Source organism: Coloeus monedula (assembly GCF_965178545.1).
Source record: "Coloeus monedula genome assembly, chromosome: 2".
Taxonomy (NCBI): domain Eukaryota; kingdom Metazoa; phylum Chordata; class Aves; order Passeriformes; family Corvidae; genus Coloeus; species Coloeus monedula.
The window spans coordinates 47822852-47847676 of NC_138782.1; positions in this window are offsets into that span (position 1 = coordinate 47822852).

Here is a 24825-nt window from a genome sequence, read left to right on the forward strand (position 1 = left end):
AGCAGACAGAGAGGTGGGGAAAGCAAAGAAGGAGAGGGAACGAGGAAACAGGCTGCTGCAAAAATATGATCTCCATAAAGAGCTTTTCAGGATTTCCCCCCAAAATTTGAAGTGAAATGGAGATGTCTGAGTTTCAACATTTCCTTGCTGGCCTCACTAGGTCCCAACTCACACTGCCAGGGACCTAAGTCAGTTCCCTGCAGGGCAGAGATCAGGATTAGTAAATGGAGTTCATGGCTGGATGTAAGGAGGGAAGGTCCCAGCATAAAGGGGCTACCAAACCCTCTCAGGGGGCAGCAGCTGGGCCAGGGGAATCCAGGAGGCCCAGAGTTGGCATAAGCGGTTGGTGAGGAGTGGACCCAAGTCAAAGTCACCCAAGTGTTCATTATCTGCAGAACTGGAACACTTCAAGGAAATTTTCAAGCCAAATTGTCTGCGGCAAGGAAATGTCTCCCCTCATGCATGCTGGGAGGCTGCGGGCTCTGTGGCCTATGAGGATGCCTAGCAAAGCAAACTGTGCCATGAATAATCAATGAAAACTAAAGGTTTCTATTACCTGCAGTGCTCCATGACCATGTGAGATAATATAGAAATAGCAGGCAGCCTCCTGGAAGTGAAATAAAACTTCTAGAGTGCAGCCCTTGGCATCACATCCCCTCAGCAAAAATCCCAAAGCAAATTGGGGTTATGCAAGCCATGAAAGAGCCTCAATGCTGAATTGAGGAAGCTGCCAGGACCACATCTTGCTGCTTCCAGAAATATCTGTCTCTTCTTGGCAGGACAGGTTATAAACCCCCTGAAGTTTAGTGTACAGACCCCATCAGTGGGGAGGTAAAAGTAGCAAACCTCAGCTGCAAGAGCGGAGCCTGAGCACAGGGCAGTCCTAGGGCAGCTCTGTCCACTCCTCCCACCTCCCCCAAAAAGCAGGAGCTGCCCAGTGGAGAGCACAGCCCTTGACCTGCACCAGCTGCTACCAAGCTGCTCAAGCACCCTTCCAGTATAGATCCACTCGGACCTGTACATCCCTGGCTGGTGGCTGCTCAGCAGATGCACAGACATCTCTATACATGCACATTGACCAAAATAGCGCTGCTGTCAGCAGAGTGACACATTAAGGAGCACTTGCAGGGAAAGGAAAGAAAAGGTGAGACTGATAGTGAAATCTTCAGCCCCTTCCATCTCTGTCCTCCTCAGCCCCTGGAGAAAGGTTCTCATAGAGAGTCATTAATTTCAAGACCTTGGGTTTAAAATTGGTCTTGCACAATAGAGATCACATGTGAAGCAGCAATCGGCTCATAAGAGACAGGCTGAAATCTGATGTCTTTAGCTATTCCCAGGGCAGAACAGGGTATGACCTGCACAGCCTGGACCACAGTCTCCACTCTTAAAGGCTGGAGGGTTTTGGTTGGCCCATGACAGTGACAAAGGAGCACACAGGAAAACCTGATGGTGTTTGGATCTTGTAATTCAATACAAACCCATTTCTGTAACTTAAGAAACATTTAATAATTAAAAAAAAAAAGAAAAAATAAAGAAAGAGAAAGAGATGATGACGCATCATTTATCAAAAGCAGACAGTGGTATGCTGCAATATCCCTGGGCAAAGGTTACACTAAAGGATGATGCTGTCATCACTAAGGTGGTGAGATAGCATCTCTTACAAGCCCAATTTCCGTCTTTCCTCCTTAAAAATCTACATCCAGAAGCTGAAAGTTAGCTATAATATTGATAAAGGAGGCCTGATTCCAAGGTGGAATTTTTGGTCAGATTTGAAGTAAATCAAATATAACACCTTAAAAATAGCAGTCTTCAGCAAAGCCCAGAAGCCTCAGTGATTTCTTTCTACTTTGCAACCAGAAAGACAACCAGGGTAGAGAGGAGGAGCAGAGAAAGAGAGATTAAAACAGCTTTAATTTTAGGACTTGTCTCATCAAGAGATAGTATGTGACACCAAAAATGAGTCCAATTAAAAATGTTTATAACTTAAAGTTGCTTAATTAGCACCTTCAGAAGTTTCACGATGTTTCCCCGCTAACTTCCTCTCTCCTGACGTGCATATGTGCAGTGACAGCTGGTCCTGGAGAGGGAGGGTCAGGGCTGCTCCAGCCATATCCCAAGCCTGGATTTTAGTCCTTTGGGGGCATATCAACCTCCTAGCAAAGCCTTGGTGATGAAGGGTCTGCAGAGGCTTCCAGAAGTGCTGGAGGACGCCTCTTCCACTGTCTCTCATGTCGCGAGCAAACAAACGAGATGTGAGATCCAACCTACACCATCAGCCTGGGCTAAGAAACTTGCCCTGCAAGAGTATCTGGTTCCCTCCTGGAACCCCATGCTGGTGCTGGTTTTCTTCTCTGAGCTGTGTTTTCTACCAGTGCCCCAGTACTGATGGCAGGCACAAGGCTGGCCTCAGCCTTTGTGTCCTGCATGCAGCACCTGTGCCATGCTGGCCCACGTACAGAGGCAGAGAAAAAAACCTTCTCTCCATCCTCTCATCTGTTGTACACCCTGGAGAGTTAATGAGAGGTGCCTCATGAGGACTGCACATTCTGCTTCCTGCTGGGAAACTCAACCCCATATGGGTCCCCTCCCAGAGCCATTCCCTGTACCAGTGCCAGAGATGCTCCCACAGATACAGACTGGGGATGGTCAAGAGAACAAACCTTGCCCAGCTTCTGTATTTTGGTTGCCATGGCAATATGCTCATCCCTGTTGGAGTCATTTGGGGAGCACAGAGGTTCAGAAAACAAGGACAAACGTGAGGACATGGCACACTGTGACAGTCACAAGCTGGGGAGCCTGACTAAGCAAGAAGGTGAAGTAGGTTTCTTCTGGCTCTGTCCCTGTAGGAGCCACAGCTGGCCAGCCACAGCATGGCTTTTGGTGGCAGGTTACCGTGAACCAGGGGCTGCTGAGCTGCTGCAGGGCAGAAGCACCATTGCTGGGACCTTGCACAGAAGAGTGATCACAAAAAACAACCCATTTAAAAAGTTTCTTTTCCCCAAGTCTTTTAGAGATGTAGGAGGAATCAGGAATATAAGTAAGGGCATTTCACAGCTCACGTGAGTTTTCCTGTGGCCTGAAAGAATAACGTAAAGTGCTAACTGAATTTCACAGAATTGTAGAATGGTTTGGGTTGAAAGGGAACTGAAAGATCATTTAGTTCCAAGCCCCCTGCCATGGGCAGGGACACATTCAATTAGACCACGTTGCTCAAAGCCCCACACAATGTGGTCTTGAACACTTCCAGGGATGCTGCATCCACAGCTTCTCTGGGCAGCTTGTTCCAGTGCCTTACCACCCTCACAGTAAAGAATTCCTTCCTAATATCCAACCTAACCCTGCCCTCTTTCAGTTTTAAAGTTTCAGTGGTTACCCATGTCCTATCGCTACATGCCTTTGTAAAAAGTCCCTCTCCAGCTCTCTTGTGGCCTCCCTTCAAATACTGGAGGTCTGGAAGTTTCCCTCAGAGCCTTCATGGAGTCCTGACTCTTCCTCGACCATAATCCCTAGCCCTTTTGTGGAATTCACACAGAACATCATTTTTCCTCACACTGATTTGCCAACAACAAAAAATTTGAAGATCTACCATCCAAACTAACACCTCATCTTCCCAACTGAATGTCCATCTACAATGGGATGGAGAGTATATAAGAGATGTCCATGCTGGATTAAACAGAACACCTCACCTATTAGTCTCTTTCTAACACCTTTGGGCCCTGTATGTACATTGTGTCATGTGTATAAGCTTGTGTTCTGAGGTCCTAAAAACAATAATAATTTACTTATTCATTATAAATTTCTGTTTATAGGCTATACCTACAAGAGGTACAGTGCCAGGCCATTAGACATCAATATCTCCACATTGCAGGCAATCTCAAAAGAGAAGTCAACGTGATTTTCCAGGAACTCATTTCACTATAACAACAGTAATCCTGAATTTACATAGTGCCTTTGATCCAGACTGCCAAAGCACTTTGTTCTCTGGTGGAGAAATGACATACAAGTTAGGGTCTGATTTGCCAATCATTGTCATGAATTGGGAGGGTCAGTCTTCAACAACATTGAGCAACTCAAACAACAGTTTATACTCATAAAACCAAAGGGAAAACTTAAGTTTGGAGAAGTATGATCATCTTAGAGAGGATTTTGCTAAAATAAATGGAGCTAATGGTCCTACAAAGGTGAAGTTAAGGCACACCTTGGAAATCAGCTCTGTGGCAGTGTTGACCAGGGAGAATGAAAGATTATGCTGGCTTCTGACAACCAAGCCCAGGACTGTTCTGGAACCTCAACACTTCATATTTCTCCTACATTGTTACTCAGATATTAGTGAAAAATAAGCACAGCCTTGGTTTAGGGCAGGGATATTAAGCAGAAAAACTTGAGAGAGAGGCATGAGTTGGTTCTCAGTAGAAAGCCAACCTCACATCCTCAGTCACAGAAGAGAGGCTAGACACTCTGGCCTTCCTGATGATCACATCATCACCAAGACTGTTCCTTTGATGGGTCCTTCTGAAATATAAATTAACTTAATCACTTCTGATCTTGGGGAACAAGAGACATTAGGGTGTTTTGACTGACAGCTGCAGAAGGTAAGGGCCCTCTGAGTCTTAGCAAGCAGAGCAGCACAAGAGCAGTGCTGGTGTGCTTGTCAGTCCCTTTTACCTGTGACTGAACAGCCACAGGTTGGAACACCACAGGTGGACACCTGCATCTCCTCTCCCAGCACAGAAGAGCCCAGCTTGCCTGCTGCAATCCTCATTCATGGTATGAATCATCAAACCAAAGTTATGTGGCCTGACCAGGAGATGTGTTTCTTTCATCCAAATCAAAATGCTAGTGAGAGGCACCTTATGTGTCCTGGTCCTGCCTCCCTGGCCCCAGCTTTGCTTGTACCCTCCCTAAAGCCAGGTTTCTACATGGACCACCCTTCCCTAGGTGCAAGGTTGAAGTCTTCACAGGCAACATGGGAGCAGAGTAGTGGTATCTATGCTTTGAGGAGGAGAACAAACACCCCAAGCTAGAGTCATTGTGGCAAAGTGAAGCAAGTGAAGCAAGGTCTTCCTCAGCTGTGCACTGCTATGGATGTGGGCCCTGGTTCTGCACCAGGGCAGACTCCTACAGCACACACAGCACCGAGAGCCGTGTGTTGTGACAGTGGCTTTCCTGAAGCATTTGGCCTTAAACCTCTGTAAACACCCTATAGTTCAGGTTAAAAGCTGCACTGAAAAAAGCCCTTTGCTGCAAGATTCAAGAGATTACCAGTCTGCAGGGTAAACAATAGCTTCTATTTCACTGCAAACTGGATGTTCTTTTCTGGAAGTGGTTAACTCCAAAATGATGCAAATACTGTTGTCAGCCCCTTTGACTCTCCCTGCTGACAATCTTATCATTCAGCTAAAATCCCTCTCCCACAAACCCACACTGCCTCTCAAAGAGCCAAGAGTGCTTGTTATCCCCTTCCCAGCTGCCAAAACCCTCCAGCTGCCTTATAATTACCCCTGTAATGTGCTTCTGCATATCCAGTACGTAGATCTACAGCACACTAAAAATTTAAGGACAACATAAAATAAAGAAACAACAAATTAAGGAGCACAAGGGGTGCTGGAGCAACGGCATTGTTAATTTTTCTGTTTACTTCACTGATAACAGCTATTTTTGATCCGAACATGCTGTACAATAAAGCTGAATGTCAGGGATTCATTGCTTAAGGTCAGGAGAGACCATTATGATCATCAAGTGTAACCTATTGCGTAAGAGATCCAGGGTACCACTCCAGTCATTTCTGAGGCTTGCCTGCAACTTCTTTCAGATTTGCAGATGCATCTGTTAGAATGTCACCTAGTCTTGGCATAAAGACTGAAAGGTCTGGAGAGTTAACTAGGATGTTAGAAAAGCCTTTTTTGTTGTTGTTGTTAGTTTTTTTCGTTACCCTCATATAACATTTAGACCCTCTTTTTCTCTTCTGCATCTGTTTTTTGACTCTGCTTCTAGCCACTGGACTGTAATGTAAACTTCCCTAAATGGGAGTCCCCATTCAGAAATCTCTTTCCTACTACTGCAGAACTGTTAACAAGTTGCCTTATAATTTTTGAATTATGTGAAGTAGATCACTCTGTAGTCTCCCATCACAGGGAGTGCCTCATGGCCCTTGTACATTCTCACATATTCTCTATGTGCTTCCATTTAGCCATCTATGTGCAGTGTAAGGGGTCTTTGCATGAAGCCCTGTTCTCCCTCAAAAGTCGTCAGAGCAGACAGTCTGTGTCCTTGGTACTTGACTGCCCTTGGCAATGGTGTGCTCTCATCTCTAAAAGGAGAAGAAATGTCCATGTCACTCAGAGGTCTTGACCATTCTCTAATCATTTTCCCTCAGCTCTTCTGGCAAATGGATCAGGGTGGCTGTGTGAATGGGGACAGCACCTTGCTGGCAGGAGATGCAAGAAGGCAGTTTGCATGTGTGGGTCACAGCTGCTGCTTGCCTCCAGCTACTGCTAATAGGCAGTGTGAGTCTCGCACTCCTTCCTGCCCTTCTCCCTGCCAGCATGCAGGGCCACCTGCCTGCCTGAATCATGCTGGCTTTTGCCAGTTGCTCAAGATATTTCCCCTTCCACATCACTGTACAAAAGCAGGCTGAATGACTGCACCTTCTAGTATATCTAGCAACACATCAGGAGCAGGCTCTTTGCACATATTATTTATTTTTTGGCCCATCTGATCCTAGTGCCATGCACAGTGTGGAATGGGTGAAGAAATGTGCAAAGATGGTAATTAAATGCAGAACAAAAAGCCAAAGCAACAACTGGAGGATGGCACTAGGGGCTGGATGTCAGGTGGGTGAGGCATCTGAGAGGGGCTTCCATTTGCCAGGCCTGTTCACCCAACCCTACTTGTAACACCATCTGGTTTCCAGGGGTATGTTATCAAACATGAAAATGCAGAATGAGCCCCATGGATATAGTGGGAAATGAGTCTCCACCTTCAGCGTCCCATGGATAAGCACCAAGCAGAAGGTAGGTATTGCCGATTCAGCATCCCTTTTCTGGGTTGTGCTCATTCTGCTACAGGACATCATTAGAAGAGGCTAAGATATTTTGGTTTTGTAGCTTTTTAACCCTTTCCTTCCCAAAATAGTGTTTGTATTTATTTTGGCACCTTGAATGTTTTGAAGAGAGGATCAATTTGAATTTGCTTAAGCATTTTTCCCCCTTAATCCCATTAAGTCAGTCTCTAATTCTTTCCAGGGCTCCCTTCTGTGGAGCTATTTCCTCTTGGAATCATTTACTTTCTGTGGATTGGGGGAATTAATGAGGCAGATGCTGCTTTCATTCTCATCACTGTAAGCCCAAAACAACTTCAGCAGTTTGCTGGCACAGATCCAGATTTTACTGGTGTAAATGAGGTCAGAATTTGGCTCACTGTGCTTAGTTTTGCTAAGAGATAAGGAAGTTACTGAAAACAAGAAGTCTTGTGCAGGTTGGGAAAGTCCAGTTGGAAGTGGGTGAAGTTCATCATTTCATTGAAAGTCTGAGTTTCTGCATTTCCCCACTGAGAGGCTGTGCTGAGCACCACAGATATTCAGCAACACAGAGCACTGATAAGCAACCACTCAGGGAAATATGGACAAAGACTTGCAGGAATGTTGGAATTGTCTACAGGAGTAAATTGCAATGGCACAAACCTCAGTCAGGCTGATGCAAAATTGAAAGTTAAGATATAGAGAAAGATCAACTGGCTGTGTCGGTCAGTCTTTAAGGGTCTCACAGGGAAGAAGGAAGCAGACAGAAAAGCTGAGATACGTGCAAATGGCGCAGGGCTGACATCAAAGGTCAGCATGTACTATGGTGGATAAAATCGAGACAGACAAAGGAAACGTAACTAGCACAGGACAGGAAGGCGAGCAGGGAAGCATTCTGGCTGTAGATTGGTGGTCAGAGGGAGGCTGAGGAAAGCATCAGTCTGATGGCTTTGCAGCAGTACCCCACACAAGGGTCAGCCCAGGTTGGGACCCTCCGTGAACCCTCAGGAGCAACGTGTGGGAGGGAGGCTCCTGGCAGAGCAGCACCCTGCCTGGCTGCAGAAAGGGGAAACAAGAGGAGTGAGGCAGCTATGGCCAGTCAGCTCTATTTCGGTTCCTGGAAATGCACTGGAACAAATAATTAAACAAATTAATCATCAGCACCTAGGAAACAACCAGGAGAAGAGGAACAGCCAGTGCTGATTTGCCAGGAGCAAATCATGTCAAATCAGCCTAATTTAATCCTGCAACAGGTCTTGTGGATAGAGACAAAGCAGGATACTTCTTGTATCTTGATTTTGGTACATCTCTGGTACCATCTCATTTTATGTTACAAGAGGTAAATTTAAGGAAACATGCCCTAGAGAAATTACCCTAAGTAAGGAGTGCGAAACAGGTTGGAAAAACATGCTCAGAAAGAAAGTGTCTTTGTAAAAATACAAGAAAGGGTTGAGTATGGTTCAACAGAGGTCCAGCCACTGGATTATGAGATAGTGGGCATCCTTATCAGATACGCAGATGAAATCAAACTGAGAGGATTTGCAAAGACCCGGAAGAGGATTAGAATCAAAAATCATCTTGGCATGTTAGAGAAAAGGTCTGAAAAAAAGGGTGTAATTCAATAAGGAGAGAAGCAAAGTTGTGCACAGAGGTAGGTATAGTCAGCTGCACAGGGACAAAATGAGAGACAGATGATTAGGCAGGTGTGGAGCAGTGCAGCAATGCAGGAACCTGAAATGAATAAAAAGTGCCATTTGTCATACGCAAGGCAGTCACCGTATCAGTGCACTCGGAGAAAAGCTCTGTCTGTAAAATACATAGCTGTGCCCTCTGTTTTACCCAGTGCTGCTACAATCCTTGTTCAGTTCAGGGAAGTCTGGAAGGAAATGGGATGAGTGGTCTAGAGAAGAGGAATTGGGAAGAAACACTCACAGGGATTGTTTACTCCAGAAAGAAGGTACGAAGGGGAGAGACAATACTATCTTCAGGGAAGGAGGGAATAAACGTCCTCCAGACAGTTCTCTATATCCATTGTGAGTGTGGTAAGAAACAACGTGCCTGGATTGCAGAGAGAGAGGTTAAAGTCAGATGCTTGGCAAAGGGGAAGGCGAACCAACACTAAACCCACCTGCCTGGCAAGGATATAAAAACTCTATCCATGCCAGTGTTTAAAAGCAGGCTGGAAACTTCTGGAATATTTTTGAAATCAACCTCATGAGGTCCTTTCTAGCCATGTTTTTCTCCAATTTTGTGATGAATGGTGTTAAATTAATATAAATTACCTCACACAGGGACACTGATGTTCGGGCTTGGTGATGAATAGTGATCAGCGACAAAACTGTCAGCTTGTGGGGAGGCATCCAGTAGGGCTATTACTAGAAACTGGTGTTAACTCCAGTTTTATTTACCATCTTCATTAATGATCTAGAAAAAGCATTAGACAGTGTGTTTATTAAAACTGCAACTGATACTACAGTGGGGAGGAGATGCAATCACCAGCCAGGAGTGGAAAATAACACAAAAGGACAAAAAAAGATATGTGACCTGGGGAGAAAATTACCTAGCTCAAAGGACACACAGAATAGTATATCTAGGAAAGAAGTAGTCCAAAATTAAGACACTGTATGGGAGAAGGAGACCCAAATGCAATGAAACACTTTGCAGGGTTAGCATACAGGAAATTGAGCAGGAGTTTACAATTTGTCACATCAACAGAAAAAGTCTCAGTGTGGCTTTGGGCTGCATGACATACCCCAGGGCAGAGAGATAAGCAACCGTCTGATCGCTGTTGTGCAAGCTTTCTTTCTGGGTGACTCCTGACCAGCGTGGCTGCCAGGCTGGGGGAGGAGCTGGGAAAACCAGCGACAATAATTGAAAGCTGAGAAGCTTGGCTTATGGAGAGAGAATTATATAGGTACTCTGTGGCAAAGCAACATCAGGTTCACACTTCTAAGGTGTAGATAAGTATGTCAGGAAAGGTGCCCTTTTTACCAGGCATAATCCTGATAGGAAATTTGGGCACTGTATCGATACAAGATATGTTTTACTAGCATTGCATGTTTTGGTTGACCACAAAGCAGGCACAGAGTTATACAATAGCCCCCTGGGGCTTGTCCACCGCTGGCTGCCAGAGTCCAGGTTAGCACTGAGCTGTGTGAGCTGAGGCATCACCCCAGCACCTGCCTCGGGAGGCAGGACCTGCAGGGGACACTCCTGGGAAGGACTGTTGCTGCCAGGCAATTGCAAAGAAAAGGATAACGTGTCCACTTTGTGTGACCAGAGCCACACTGACATTCATTGATAACAGAGTTGCATAAGCAAATCAACATGATGAGCCACGTTGATTGGAGGGGGAGAAATCTGTGCCGCTCATGGGGACAAATCAATAGAGAAAGAGATGCTATTTTCAGGTTTCTAGAGAGGTATTACTAACAAAAAGAAAGCACAGGTATAAGACTGCACTTGACGGAGTCCTTTAGTGAGAAGATACAGGTAAAGGCTTTTCTAACTTGTGATTTTGAGCCTTTTCACTCTTTGTCCGGCTGGCTTTTGAGATGGAGGTCTAAGAGTGCAATGGCGTGTTTGTCCCAGCTGATACTGGAGCGCACAGGCTTTGAACAATAAGGCTTTGTTCTTTTGCCAAATGCAGCAATGCCTCTGCTGTTGCTTGGAGAAAAAAAGGAACAAACACATTAGGAAGTCACTGAAAATGAAATGATGGCTCACTTCAAGGCGTTCAGTAGCACACTGCAGACATGAATGAGCTCTGCATGGCGTCTGAGACCATGAGGAGGAGAGATCTTCAGATAGACACCCCTTAGTTCCCACCACACTTGCAATATGGCAGAGGAGATGACCTTCAGATACATCCCCAGGATCAACAGGCACCTGAAATGCTTTGCAGGAGAACCCTGTTGCCCACAGCTTTTGCAGGGACTGCGGGCATTGCCAGCAGAGTGTTTTGTGAGGGTGCACGTTGCCTTTGAGGAGCAGTCACCACAAAGCAAATCTGGTATCTCTTTCCAGCAGAGGACTTGAAATGAGACTCCATAGCATGGCCGACAGGCCAATGCTGCCAGCTGCGGGACCACAGCAAGGTGCAGGGCCACCAAAGCCTGTGGCTTGCCAAGGGCAAGGCAGCTCAGCTCCTGTCGCACAGCCCAGTGCCACCAGCAACAGGGACAGAGCAGGCAAGAAATGAACTCACAAAGAAACTCAAGGGGAAAATAGGAAGGTGGAACAAGCACAGCAGTCCAGCAGAATAAATTTACTGAACATACATCCTTGATTTTAATGGGGCCTCTAATAGCAGGGTGAGCCCAGCAGAGTTGGTTATCTTCCAGAAGATGCTCCCAGAAAATGTGGGACTCCAGCAAAGCCATTCCTTTCACTTGCTTGACAATGGGAACCGAGGGACCGCCCAGTACAAACACAATCAACATAAAGCCGAGCAGATGTTACCCTGAACTTGTCCTCAGCTCATGAGGGAGAAATAAATGATATGAAACCACTGGAGCAGCCCAGGTGGGAAAGATTACTTCACTGGGGTACGAGCTCTTATTGGGTTAGGGGGAAGAGCTGATAGTTGTGTGTTATATGCTAGGACCAATTACACTGAAAAATGCAGAATACAGTGAAGGGGAGGTTTAGGGAGTGAGAAGAGATTAGAACTACATGGCTGTGGCAAGCCCAGAAAAGAAGAGAGAGAGAGACAGAAAGATGGGAAGAAAACAAAAATAAAGTTGTGCAGGGTGTCTAATACAGGGTCCAGACAAGTTTCACATGAGCTCATCCAAACACATCTCAGGCCAGGCCAGGCATCTCAGGCCAGTAAATGCACAGCAGTCACCCTGTGCCTGTGCTTGCAAGTGCTGGGAACAGCAAGAACAAAGGGTGGGCTCTTCAGCTCTCTAATTCTCCTCCTTATTTTGCAGAATTGCCACATGCTGAAATAGCAAATGATGTATGAAATGAAAAATCACTCCCCAACCAATGCATATAGATGATGCAGAGAGTATTTGGCCATTACTTCCTTGCAGTAATATTTATCTGCATTAATGCCTCATTCAGAGGTAGCTGGAAATACCCAGAATGTAAGAGTAAGGGGATCGGAAGAGAGATCAGGGAGAGAGGCAAAGCAGCAAGGCAGGCACTTAAGGAGGCAGATATAAAGCCTTTCCTGAATAAATCACCGCTCAGTTCTGACCCAGGTTATTAGCAACCACAAGGTAATATTCTAGGTCCCAGTGCAAACCAGTTATCTGTAAAGAGCAAATTCATTTAGTGCACTCCAGAGGAGTCACTGCCGTTTGGTGATGACTTCGAGACCAGTGAGGAACATGCTGGTGGCCCCAGGTCAGCAACTGGTAGGGAGGTGTTTTCCCGGTGAGAGAAGCCCTCCCCAGCTGGCATGCCATGGGGTGTGGGAGCAAGCCCAGCCATGAATGGGGACAGAAGCAGTGGGGTTCTCCCTGTGACAGCCCCAGGCAGAGGCACACTGTCAGGGCTTGCACGAAGGGGAACCATGGGCAGCCCCAGCTCTCTAGTTTGTAATCTCCATGCACAGGATTGAGTCCCTTAAGATGTTAGCCAAGCGCAGCATCGGTGTTTAGCAGACAGCATTTAGTGCCACTGCCTCACTGATGTTTGCACAGAGGATTACACTTGGCTATGCCCTCCTGAAACTGGGAGAGAGGAGGTGCACCCAGCTCAATGCCTCTTGCAAGCACCCTTATCCTGGCACAGGAGTGTCACCCAGCAAGATGGACCAAACAGAGAAAGTCAGTAGAAGAAACAAAAAATATGCACTCAGTTGAAGACACAGTTGGGCTCAGTGTTGGCAAAAAGGGCTATAGAAGAGCTCAGCACAAATTATAAGGTAAGAGCAAAATACCTTGCACTTTAACAGCTGGAAACCAAGGGGTCATAGAATCCTACAAGATACATTTGGGATGTTCCTTTTGCCTCCTCTTACTCATGTTTTACCTCCCCATCACCAGAAAAAAAGCAAGTGGAAACTGCCGATAACTACTTTTGTCCTCCTAAGACTTCTTTGGCTTTGACTTAGCATTTCAGTCTGGGTCCAACTTGACCTTCAGATAACATGGAGCCAAGAAGAATTGCAAACGGTCACCCAAGGACAGGTTTTGGCTCTCTGCCTAGTGTCTGAAGGCACTTTGTGTTGTCTCTGAGTGATAACACATTTACATGACACCAAAACATATTTCAAGATAACACTAAAGATGTGATCCACAGAAATTTAGCTGTGAAAAGTGTTGGTGGGAAAGTCTGGAAAACTAATCTGTTGGAAGTATTGGCTAGTTGGGTGGGATTCACTAGCATGTAAGTCTGGGATGATGCTGCTGAATTTGGAGTTACCATTCCCATCCTGGTGTTAACCTGAGACCTCACTGACCTTCTGTCTACCTTGTGGTCAGTCCCACAGCCTTTTAGGAATTCCTTTGGCTGATGATTTGGTATGTGCTGTTGGTGGACAGGAATATCTGCTATTTAATGAAGAAATTTAACTGTAAAGGAACCTCAGGTAAAGATTCTGCCTTTATGTGTGTTTTCCAAGTCATGCACTTGGGTGACACAATTGTGTGGGGTACACATCCAAAACTCACTTGCACATTTACTCTGATAGCTCCATGGAAGTACTGTGGACCAGCATGACTGTCCATGAGTTAACAGAAACCTCTAGGAGCAAATTCAAACTTTTCACAAAATCAGTGCTGAAAAGAATTCACATCTGATTGGCTAAAATCACCTGGCAAGAATACCTGACTACAAAGGGGCCAAAAAGTCTTAGACTAGATTAATTAGTATCTGTACAGACAGCATGGTACACCAAAAATGCATTTAATTGGCTTGAATCTTCAGCTTTAAGTCACTTATGTAATGTGGAGACTCCTAATCAAGACTTTTTGGAAAAAATACCCTTGTAAAACACATGATTTTTTTTCTCTACCAAGATGATGAAAACCATGGAGACTACTTATACTTTATCTCCACACCTTTTCCTCAGAAAATCCCCAAATGCTTAACTCTGGGGATGTTTTTACATAAACCCAAAAAGAAAATAACTTTCACAGGTTCCATAAGTACTAGAAATTATGAAGTCTCTTCCACACCCAAAATAGGACTTCCAAATTTCACTGGCACTCCATGAATGGACAGCTTGTTAAAAGAAAATTGAATAATGAAACAGAAGCATTTGAGTCAGCCCTTGCCCTTCCAAAGGCTTCTAAAATATTCTTAGCCCAATATTTTCCTCGCAGGTTAATAGGAGATGATTTGGACACAGTTCATTTGAAACAGGGCAGCACACATGGCCAACCCTTTGACTCAGGGCAGTCTGAACCCTGGAAGGGGGCTGAGCACTGGGGAAGTCCAGAAGTGGGTGCTCACCCTCCCTGCAAAGCAGAGGAGGGCTCTTGCCTGGCACCCTCCTGGCTGTCCCTGCCCACTGGCTTGGGAGGCACTTTTGGGATGCGTGGAACCCATGCATCAGACACTTGCCAGCAGCGTCTGGAGGCAGCACACACACATCATCCTGCTTGCTGTTTGTGTTTGAAATGCCTGGGCTGCTAATAATCTACTTAAACGAGGTGGCCAGTGGCCACCAGGTGACTAAAAAATATGAGTGAGAACTTACTTATTTATTCTGCCTCCTGCAGCTCTTTCTCCTAAGAGATACCAGCACTCCAGCAGCGAGGAGAAACCAGGAATTTTGGCAGTGTGCAGGGGTCTCTTTATCTAGGAACACAGAGCAACTTTTAGTCAGATGGAAAGTTTCGACGCACCAAGCTGGAGGCAGAGTGTGGATGCTCCTTAGCGCAGGGCACCCACGCCTGGGCAGAGTTGTGCCTCTCTCATGCTCCACCCTTGTGTTGCCACTGTTTTTCTGGGAATTATGCCAGCCACTGGGATGCAGGAGCAGGCAGGCTCCTGTAGCCACCACCAGGACTGACTGGACAGACCTTCAGTCTGCAATGGCACTGCAGCCATTCATATTGCATCCCTACAAAATGCCTTTCTCCACAAATACCTACCAAAGAGCACAGGGTGTCTTGGGATGCTTACAGGCCATTTCTTGATTTGCAAATTTTTCCTCCAAGGGCTGAAGTGGTGGGTGAGTGGTGGGCTGGGGCAGCTTCACACCCTGTTGGCCGCCTCAGCACAGAGCCCAGGAGCTGTGGAGGCGACACTGGGTGTAGATCACGAACAGGACTTCCAGCATCTGATTTATACTGCACAATTGTTTTCATTTTGCATTTCAGTCAGCTTGGACACTGATGAGAGATGAACAAGGGATTAAGAATCACAGGCTGTCATCACCCTTCTCCTCCCACTGCCATTGTCCTGGTGCAATGCTCCTAAAAAAAGCTTCCAGACTACCTTTGGAAGCAGAAGTCTCTCTGCTTCTGCCATCAGACTTGTTTCTGTGCTACCTCCTACTATCATGATTGCACAAAAATCTGCACTGAACACAGGTGGTGAAAAGAAACATTTGCTCTCAACCAGTGCAGCAGCAGATGTCAGTGTGTGGACTACATATTGCCTGACTCCCTTCCCCATGCATTCCTTGTTTGAGTGCTGCACACTCCTCCTTTGCGTCCAACATGTCCTGCAAGGGGCTCTGAGTGGAAAAGCCCTGCACAAGACAAATGCCCAGACAGCTGCAGAAAGCTAGACTCATCATCCTGAGAGACTTTTTAATATGCACGGCAATGCTGGGCAGCAGAGTGGATACGAAGTGCCAGCCAGCTCTGCCAACCTTTCTAGCGGCACAAGCGAGGGGCAGCAAACTGTGGCCCGGGGAGGGTGGGCTTCAGCCTGGAAGGCCATCTCCTGTGAACCTATGTCTTCTGGCTCCTTGACTCTGAGTGATCACTGAACAACACAGCCCCCTCTTTGTTTTGACGGTCTAAATCCCTATAAACAGAGTGCTTGTTCTTTTTTCTTTAACGTCCTTTGTGGTTTCATGAAAACGCCGGATGCTGTAGAAGCTGAAGCATGAAAGGTTCCTCTCTCTATCCTGTCCTCCCTGTCCAGCAACCACACTAAAAAGAAACCACCAAAGAAAGTGCTTGCAAATACCTGAACCGACAGCCCTGGTGATGGAAAGCTCTCCAGTTATTCATAGCCCAAATCAAGCCTGGGCAGCAGCTGTGCAAGTTTCCGAGCTGGCCCTGCCAGCACCGATGGAGGCTGACCCGAAGGGCCCCACCTCACCACACACTTTTATTGCTCGTTGCAGCCCTTGGCAGCTTGGTGGGGCACAGCCGTGAGGCAGTGTGGGGGGTGACAGCTGCAGCTACCCCAGTCATGAGAGTGGGGAGGAGGAAATCATCATCATCTTCTCAAAAACATTTCCAAGCCAATGCTGCAAGCAGCTCTGTGGGTGAGAGCTAAAGCTTTTCATCACTGAAACCTTGGGTTCCTGTTTACCAAACATTTGTTCAGTCTTTATGCATTTGAGTGAATGAGGAAATGAACCACAAAGCTGGGCACAAATGCCAAAACCCTGCTTAAATACATAAATCACCCTTGTGCCACTTTCTGTGCCTCCTTCAGTCTTGAAAAATGAATTCTTCTCCTTAGATTTGTTGCTTCTCATAAGCTCCTGACACTTCCCAGTTCACCATCCAGCCACCGTGAGCACAGCCTCTGCTTTCCTGGAAGCTCCATCACTGCCTTCACAGAGGCAGAGGCAAGTTGCTAGAAAGCCATGCTCTCTCCTCCCTGCCCAGTGCTCCCACTGCCGGTCCCACCCTATGCATGGCACACAATCCCTGGAGCAGTAAAGGGAGAAAGACCTAAATCCTTTCCAGTCTAAAGGCTGGGCTTACAGCCATCCTGTCCCAGTCCCACACCCTCTAAATGAGCCCCCACACCTCATATTCTCTTTAACTGAAGAGGTGATCCTTTCACCATCCTAGACCTGTTTGTTGCACCTAGTTCAATCTCCTTGCTCATCAGTTCCTCCAGCATCTTACTCTCTCCCTCACCAGGAGCAGCCTTTTCAGCCATCTCTTTTTAATACCTTTGTGGTCAGAACTGAGCAAACCCCCTGAAACCCAGAAAAAGATCACAGAGACAGATAACCCCAGACAGGGAAGGGGGAACAGGTTCTGCAGTTGGGCGTAACAGAGAAGAGAAGCCACTCTGCTCATGCTGCAGCCACCCCAGGCTCAGCTTCTGGATGCCATGTGGTGCTGCAAAGCCACAGGGGCACTGGCCCACTGCAGGCAGGGGGAGTTATCTGGGGGCAACGTCTCTGTTCCACCTGATACGGCTTCCTCTGCATGTCCAGATGAGGGGCAGCCATAAGACAAACAATCCTGGCTATTTTCTCAAGCTGATAGCACATGAGCCGGGAGAAAGAACACAGCTGTTGACCTTCCAGCAGTTCTCAGCCCCAGGAGGTCAGACCCTCCCTCTCAGAGTCAGCAGCCTTTCAGCTGTCTCTGACCACTGTTCCCTCTCCCTCAAACTTCCGTTGCCTCTTTTTTATCTCTGCACAGCCTCCTTGCCTCCTGAGAGCACCGCTGGTCTATCTCCCAGACAAGTTCAAGGAGCAAAGAATTGAAATACACCCTCCAGGTGAGGAGAAGGGACTTGCTGGGGCAGAGGATCATATCCAAGGCAGTGGCAGGTAGGGGAGAGGGATTTTCCAAGGGTTATGACACCCAGCACCCACTTCACCTTCCCACCTGCCTCCCTGAGGTATAGGGGCATTGAAACTCCCTCTGCCTGCAGCACACCTGAGGTTTTCATCCCTCTCTGCTGTGAATGACTTACTGTCCTGTTGAAATTCAAGCTGGGTTATCTGACATGCTTTAAAAATTCAGGATGGTGTTTGATGTTCCTTGAATTCATCAGCACATAGTTATGGTTTGGGTAGACATTTTCATTCTTTATTTTCTGCTTTCTCACCCCATACAGTGTTCTGCAAGTTACAGCTTCATCTTGCTTAGGAAATGAAGATACCCAGGACAACTCCACACCATGCTGTGTGCCTAGAAATTCCCGGAGGCTACTCCTGTCTCTCCTTATTGTATTATGTGGCTGTCCTTGGTCCAGGTAGGACTTCTTATCAGGCTTAGCAGAGTAATGCTGTAGTTGCTCACACAGGAGCTCCAGGCCCCCATCTCTGCAAGCACTTACCCACTCAGACAGAAGTCTTTCAGGCCAGTGGTGTGGCTGTGCCCTCCCCAGTCATCTGGAAGAGTCACTGGAAGGTACCTGATCTGTGTGATCCTACGTACACCACTTCTATCATAGGCTACAAAACTGAAATCCAGAAGGATTTGGTCCAAAGCATTAAGTAAGCCTCTTGCCTCATGCATGAATGAATACAGTAAAGAGGATGAGATGGTTTGCTGATGTGCACAGTTTGCAAGGTCCATGTCCTTGAGCTTTGCACACAAATGTTCCCTTCCATAACTATTTCTCACTTATTTTCTTAATCAATGTCAAGACTGGGATTAGTTTATGCCCTGCCTCAGAGCAGGATTCTTGCACTGCAAGTATGTGCTGTGTCCTGCTGGTCACCAGAGAACAAGAGCGCTTTGCAGCCGTAACTAGCAAATAACAATGATACTCTTTAATAGGGAGCACATTTAAATGCAGTAACCACCCGCAGAGAAAAGCAATACGTGCTACATCCTCCCTTTCCAGCACTGGGAGAGAAAAACAGTTGTAACAATCAATGCACAGAAGTGACAACCCACTCATTGCTCACTAAGTCTGGCTTTGTGGGAAGGATCCCCCACAAGGCAGCTGGCTTGGCTCCACTCTTGGTTGCTTGAGCTGGAGTATGACCAAGGCCCAGCATAGCAGCCCAAACCATCTTCCCCAGGCATTAGCACAGGCATATGCTACTATTAAAAACAATCAGGGTTGTCCATATCCACTTCTAAGAGCTCCACTTCATTTTGAGCCTGCCACTGCCATAGGGGCAGTGCCCCCAGCTCTGGATGAGTGGCACTTGGTGGCAGCAAGTGCTACACCAGGGATTCTGTAGCTGTAATTTCCCCAGCTCTGCCCACAGGTATAAATGTAAAAAACAAAAGCTGCATGGCTGACACAGCTAGAATGCAGCTCAGTTCACACTGAATATTCATTCCCCAGCTTTTGCAGAAGGCCTTTAAAGACACGAGTGCTTGCCAGAACAGTCCCTGCCTCCTGTGTTATTTCACTTTAGAAGAGCCTGCCCGGTAGAAGATTAAGTAACTTCATGAAGTATAACTAACAGGTCACTTGGCTAAGTAGACCAAACCTGCTGTCCTATAGTCTCCTTCACATTTTCATTAAATCTAAAATCAGTTAATATTATGTAATATAAATGCAGTGGTTTCAGAGACTCTAAGCTGAATGAGAATTTTGAATTAAGAGCACAGAACAACCTGAAACTGTCTTTGCAAAAAAAGCCAGAACTGGAGCACCCAAGGGCTCTGTCTGGCCTCATAGAGGCATGGCATTTCCATGAAATGGCTGTGAGCTGAATAAGTACTCTGGGTATTAATATTCAAAGCAGGGCATCACATATGGCTTATGAAACACCTCTTTATGTGGATTAAAGACCTGCTCTCAAGGCAGTGAGCTTCCCACTCTAACTGGAGCCACTAGGCTCCAAATTCATTACCATAGCACACTTACTGGATATAAAAAAATGGAAGGCTTCCCTTTCTATTAGCCTCCCTCTCTAACTATTAAGATTCAGCCTCATACCTGACTTGACTAATGATGAGTCCCAAGAGAGTGAACCCAGACTTCAGAGCAGCACAATGACTTTGAGTAACCTCTGGCTCAAGGTGAGAAGCTCACGCGGGATTAGTCCAAGTCACAACCAGGTGGAAATATTAATGGCCATCATTACAGGAGACATGGAGGGGTTTTTCTCAACCAGTGAGGACAGCAGCTTCTTTCCAAGAACCATGTCAGCTGACCTGGTTTGTACTCTTTGCTCCTGCTTACCCACACAGGCTGCTGCATGGTCCCCAGGCACATTCTACTGACCAGGACAACATGCATTGTCCCACTGGCATTGTTAGAACTCCAGTGGGACTGTGGACATCCTGGGCCTAATTACACTTAGACCTTAGTGCAGGACAAGGAAACCCTCTGTGGATGCTTTCTATGTACTTGAATGGAAGTCAGATTTTTGTTTCTGATTTAATAGATACCACATATATATAGCATCCACACGAACACAAGTTTGATTTGGTAACAGTTTTCTTGCAGCAAAGCATCATCTCACGTTGCAGTGCAAGTCTTTCTGCCCATGTTCTGCTACTGAAAAGTGAACACCTCCTAGACAAGGAGAGCGGCTTTGTCACTGTGGTATCACTCGATATGCAAGAAGTGACACAGAGCACCTGTTGGGTTTATTTGCCCAGCATGTGGATCCTCCAGTTTCTAGCTGTGCTCAGTGCTCCAGAAGAAAAGCACAGGTTTGGGTCTGTTCCAGTGTATCTGTCCCTATTTTCAGAAAACATTTCTCTAAGTAGGCCAAAAATGTCTCTTAAATCTTGAGCTTTAAAGGATACATTTGTAAGTCAACAAACACACGAACAGGGTGACCAGCTGTTCTACTTTTGGAGGCACTGTCCTAGTTCTCAGAAGCCAATCTGCACTGCACCTCCCATAGAGGAGAGAGGCCAAGTGTCCTACTTTCTTGGTGGCCTATTTGTCCTACCATGAGAAAGTAAGGTGTGTGACTCCACACATGAGAACAGAAGGAATCCTCCCCACTGTATGCCCACACAGAAAGCCAACAGAGATGCAAAATGTCCAGACCACTTCCAAGTTATGTCTCAAAGTCCTACTGTTTCAGCTCAGACTCTTGTCTTGCAGCAATGTCAAGGTGCAGTGGATGCTATTAAAAACTGGTTCCCCTGTCCTCTATTGTCACTTCCACTCCGAAGTCTCATCTTGTTAACACATGCAGTTCACTGCTCTGTCTCAGCTAGTGAGAGCATATTATCACTTAGCTCTGATTCAGCAAGACACCTACATTTACACATTGCCTATGTCTGTTCAGCAGGGCAGCAAGGGACACTCCTGAAGCTCCTTTTAACTCTATTAGGTATGCATTTACACTTAAGCGTGGATGTAAGTTCTTGGCTAGACTAATGCCATGATGAAAAAACATCAGAGGGATAAACTTTGAACTGAAAATATTTTTTTATCATAAAGAAAAAAGAAAAAAAATCTTAAAATACAATTTTTTTTTTTCTGGAAATTCTTGACAAGCATAGAAGTAATATTCTGAGTAAGTATCCTGTTCCTCAGCAGTGCTGGTAGCAGGCTGCTGTGAAAATCCAGGCTTCAGCAAGGTAGTGGATGAATACAGCAAATTTCTGCATAGTCTCTACTGAGCTTTAGCCAAACAATGTGCACTGAATCCCTAACTGAGAGAGAAAAGAGGTAAAATTAGAGAGCAAGGGTAAAATTAGAGAGCATCCCTAAATTAGAACCATCACCCACTTTTTCTCCTGCAGCGTTTACTGTCAGTCTCAATTATCTTCTGCTCCTCAGTAAGGCAACATGGGTAAGAGGCACGGAGGAGCTTCATGTTTGCTTAAAAAACTTTAGCCCCAGATCTGCTCTGTCAGTCATGTCGACAGCAGGAGGTGGAGAGGGGGTGAGACCATCCGTGCGCTTCATCCTTCAAACATCTACAGCTGTCAACAAAAAGTGTATTCATGAGTAAGGACAGAACTTGGGCTTCTCAGGCTGTATTCAGCTTCCCAGAACTAGTTATCTCTGCTAGCAGGGTTTCACACGCACACAAATCCCACTTTCTCTGGGTATCCACCTCATACAGGCCTTTTAAAAATCTTCTCAAGTTCAAATCCTGTACGGCAGAGTTGCCTGATCTTTTGTGGGTTTCTTCTCAGTAGAGAGCGAAAGCTAACCTGGCAGATCAGATCTGCTGTTTCACACCCTCGGTTTCACACCTCTCCATTCACAAGCTGCTTTGCATTTCTCTTTACTCTGCAGTTTCAAACTTTGTAAACTTTGATCAGAAGTTTGATCATAGGATGGCTGAGATTTGGGGGCAGAAACAAGAACCTCCCCTCTCTCTTCAAAGCATCTATCCATCAATATCAGTGACTGGTTTTGATAAAAAAAAGGGTAACACACTTTCAGAGAAGACATAGCGCCTTCAATGTTTTGACATTTTGGTTTTAGTTAAAGCATAATCAAACTTCTCAAAAATAAGGGGTTTGAAAACACTATCTCACTGCTTACAATCTGGGGGAGAAAAATCCGACAACATTCCTGCATTTGCTTCTGAAAGTAGATGTCATTTGTCCTTCAATTTCTGTACAGACAATAACAGTGGGCTTATCCATCTCGTTATTGTAGCCATGAATAGCTGAGAATGGAAAAATCAACATCTGAAACTGGGTGAGCTTCTGACGCTCCCTCCATATGACAGCTTTAACAAGACTCCCACTCCTAGTGAGTCACTAACTCTCTCTACGAACCCCGTCTGGGATGGGAAGCATGAGCACGCATTTTGCTCAGAGCCCTCCGGCAGGGAGAATTCACCTAGGGTTGTGTGATACTGCCTCCGACTCTGCCGTATCCCATCTGTGGTCTGCAGCACATCTGCAGGTTCCCCAAAGCATCTGCTGGGATTCCTGCTAAAATGCCTTTGCATTTCCTGACAACTTGGGATTTCCTCAAACTCGAAGGACACTTGAAAAGGAGCAAGCGAGCACCATTCAGCACCATCAAAGGGGCAGGAAGACTGTGACAAAGGTCAGTTAGTCCAATTCTTGTCAGAGTCCCCTGACTCTGTGGGAATAGTGCAGTTAATGCACTTTTATGATTAAGCAAAAGATACATTCAGTGGCTTAGAGTGGGAGACTTTCAGAACCCAGGATCATATGGTAAGAAAAAAGCACCCCAGAAATTCAGACTTTGCAGCAAAATGTTGTCTTTTGTGAAAAAGGCATTTGATATCATCAGGGAAAGAAGGTCACACCCCCCACACCTTCTTTGATTGTCAGCTGATGCAGGAATGCTATGTGCTTCCAAAGGTGAGGTGCCACCAAGTGTGGGTGACAGGCAGGCGGGGAGGGATGTGGTGGAGCCAAGCCAAGAGTGACTGATGGCAGGGCCCCTCGGGGCAGATGAGAGATGGGGCCCTCACCCAGCCCAGCCTTGGCAGGCGGCTGGCACCAAGAGCGGCAGAGACTGGCTCTGCCTGCCCTCACGCTGTCAGGATGAACCACACAGAGCACGGCTATTATTTGCTTTAAAGAATGCATTTTTGGCACCCAGTGTACAATATGTTGCTGTTGCCCTCGTGACAACTCCATAATCTCTTCTTTCACTTCCAGTGTTATTGTCCCAGTTTCCAAGGAGCAGACAGAAAGGATTTACTCTTCTGGAGTGGGATAATTCCTCATCAGGAAAGAAACGAGCAGAGACAGACTCAGGAAATTCTTCACATGTCTATTTTTATTTACGGCGGAGTTCCTGTTATTACCTTGAACAAAAATAGCACAACAGCAAGGCTGCAGCCCAGTTTCCTTTGCCTTTCTGCAAGAGTCCATCAACACCAGCCCTTGGCCACAGCTCCCAGCCACCGCCTCCTCCCACCACCTCTCCTCTTGGTCATCACCAGCCCCAGGGACAGGCACCAGCACTAGCCCCACACCTCCCATGTCTGCCTGGTGGCTCAGCACTCTGAGCTGGCTTGGCCAAAACAGGGCTTACAGCTGGCATTGGTGCTGGCAGCAGTGAGAAGACCCCAAGAGTGCATGCTGCTCCTGCAGTTTCCCCTCCAGGGTGCTACGAGTTAAACCACCAGGTTTAATATTCACCAGCAGAAGCAAACCGGTGGTGATACACTCATCAAAAAATAACACAGTACTAAAGTACTGCTGAAAGATGACACCAAGAGAGGCAGGGAAGTGTCACTACCTGCATGGGTAACAGCCTCCATGTTGAGAGGATTCCGGCAAGGTTACACAACGCCCGCAGTGATGTGAAGGGAGAGAAAGTAACAGCACCTCAGTTATCAACAGACACCATCTTTTGTATCAGGCAAAATCACAGGCTGCTTTTAGATCCTTCTTCTTTAAAAAACAGTCGGAAGTTTTCACAGCAAACTTGAGTTTTGGACATCATTTTCAAATCCATCATGTTTTATCTTCAGAAAAAAAGGCAAGATTTGCCTTTTACAAAGCCAAGGAGATGCCAGCTGCTTCTCACTTCCTCCCCAGCAAGGATGTACACATAGGACAAAATTTTCAAAGCGCCTCCAGGGATTAAGCACCCATCTCCCCATCTCCTGTTGACCATCAATGGGACAAATGCACCCAACTCACTTAAGCTCTTCTGGAAATCTCATCCTTTGATGTAATTTCAAAGGCTTCAAAGCTAAGGTTTGTCTCTTTGAGGCAGGGAGAGAAGGAGGAGTGTGGAAGCGTTAAAGCAATTCATCTTAAAGCCCTTTGCCTAGTTCTGCCAGGGTGCAGAGCATCACCAGGGATATCACATGGGATAGCTTAAGGAGGAAACTTTCCCTGGCTGACCCTGCAGCTGGCATGCCCATGATTTCCATCTCCTAGGTGATGGAGCCAGAGCCTTTGCCTGGGGTTTGAAGGGCCTGCAGCAAGGGAGTGACATCTCATCCCCAAGGAGACCAAAGTGCTCAACAGCCTGAATGCCCACATCACTCATGCTCATCCTGCCTTGTGGCCAGGCAATGGAGGCATAAGCAGAGTGTGTGCCTTGCTCATAGTAGGAGGCAGGACCTGCTTCACCTGGCATTTCTT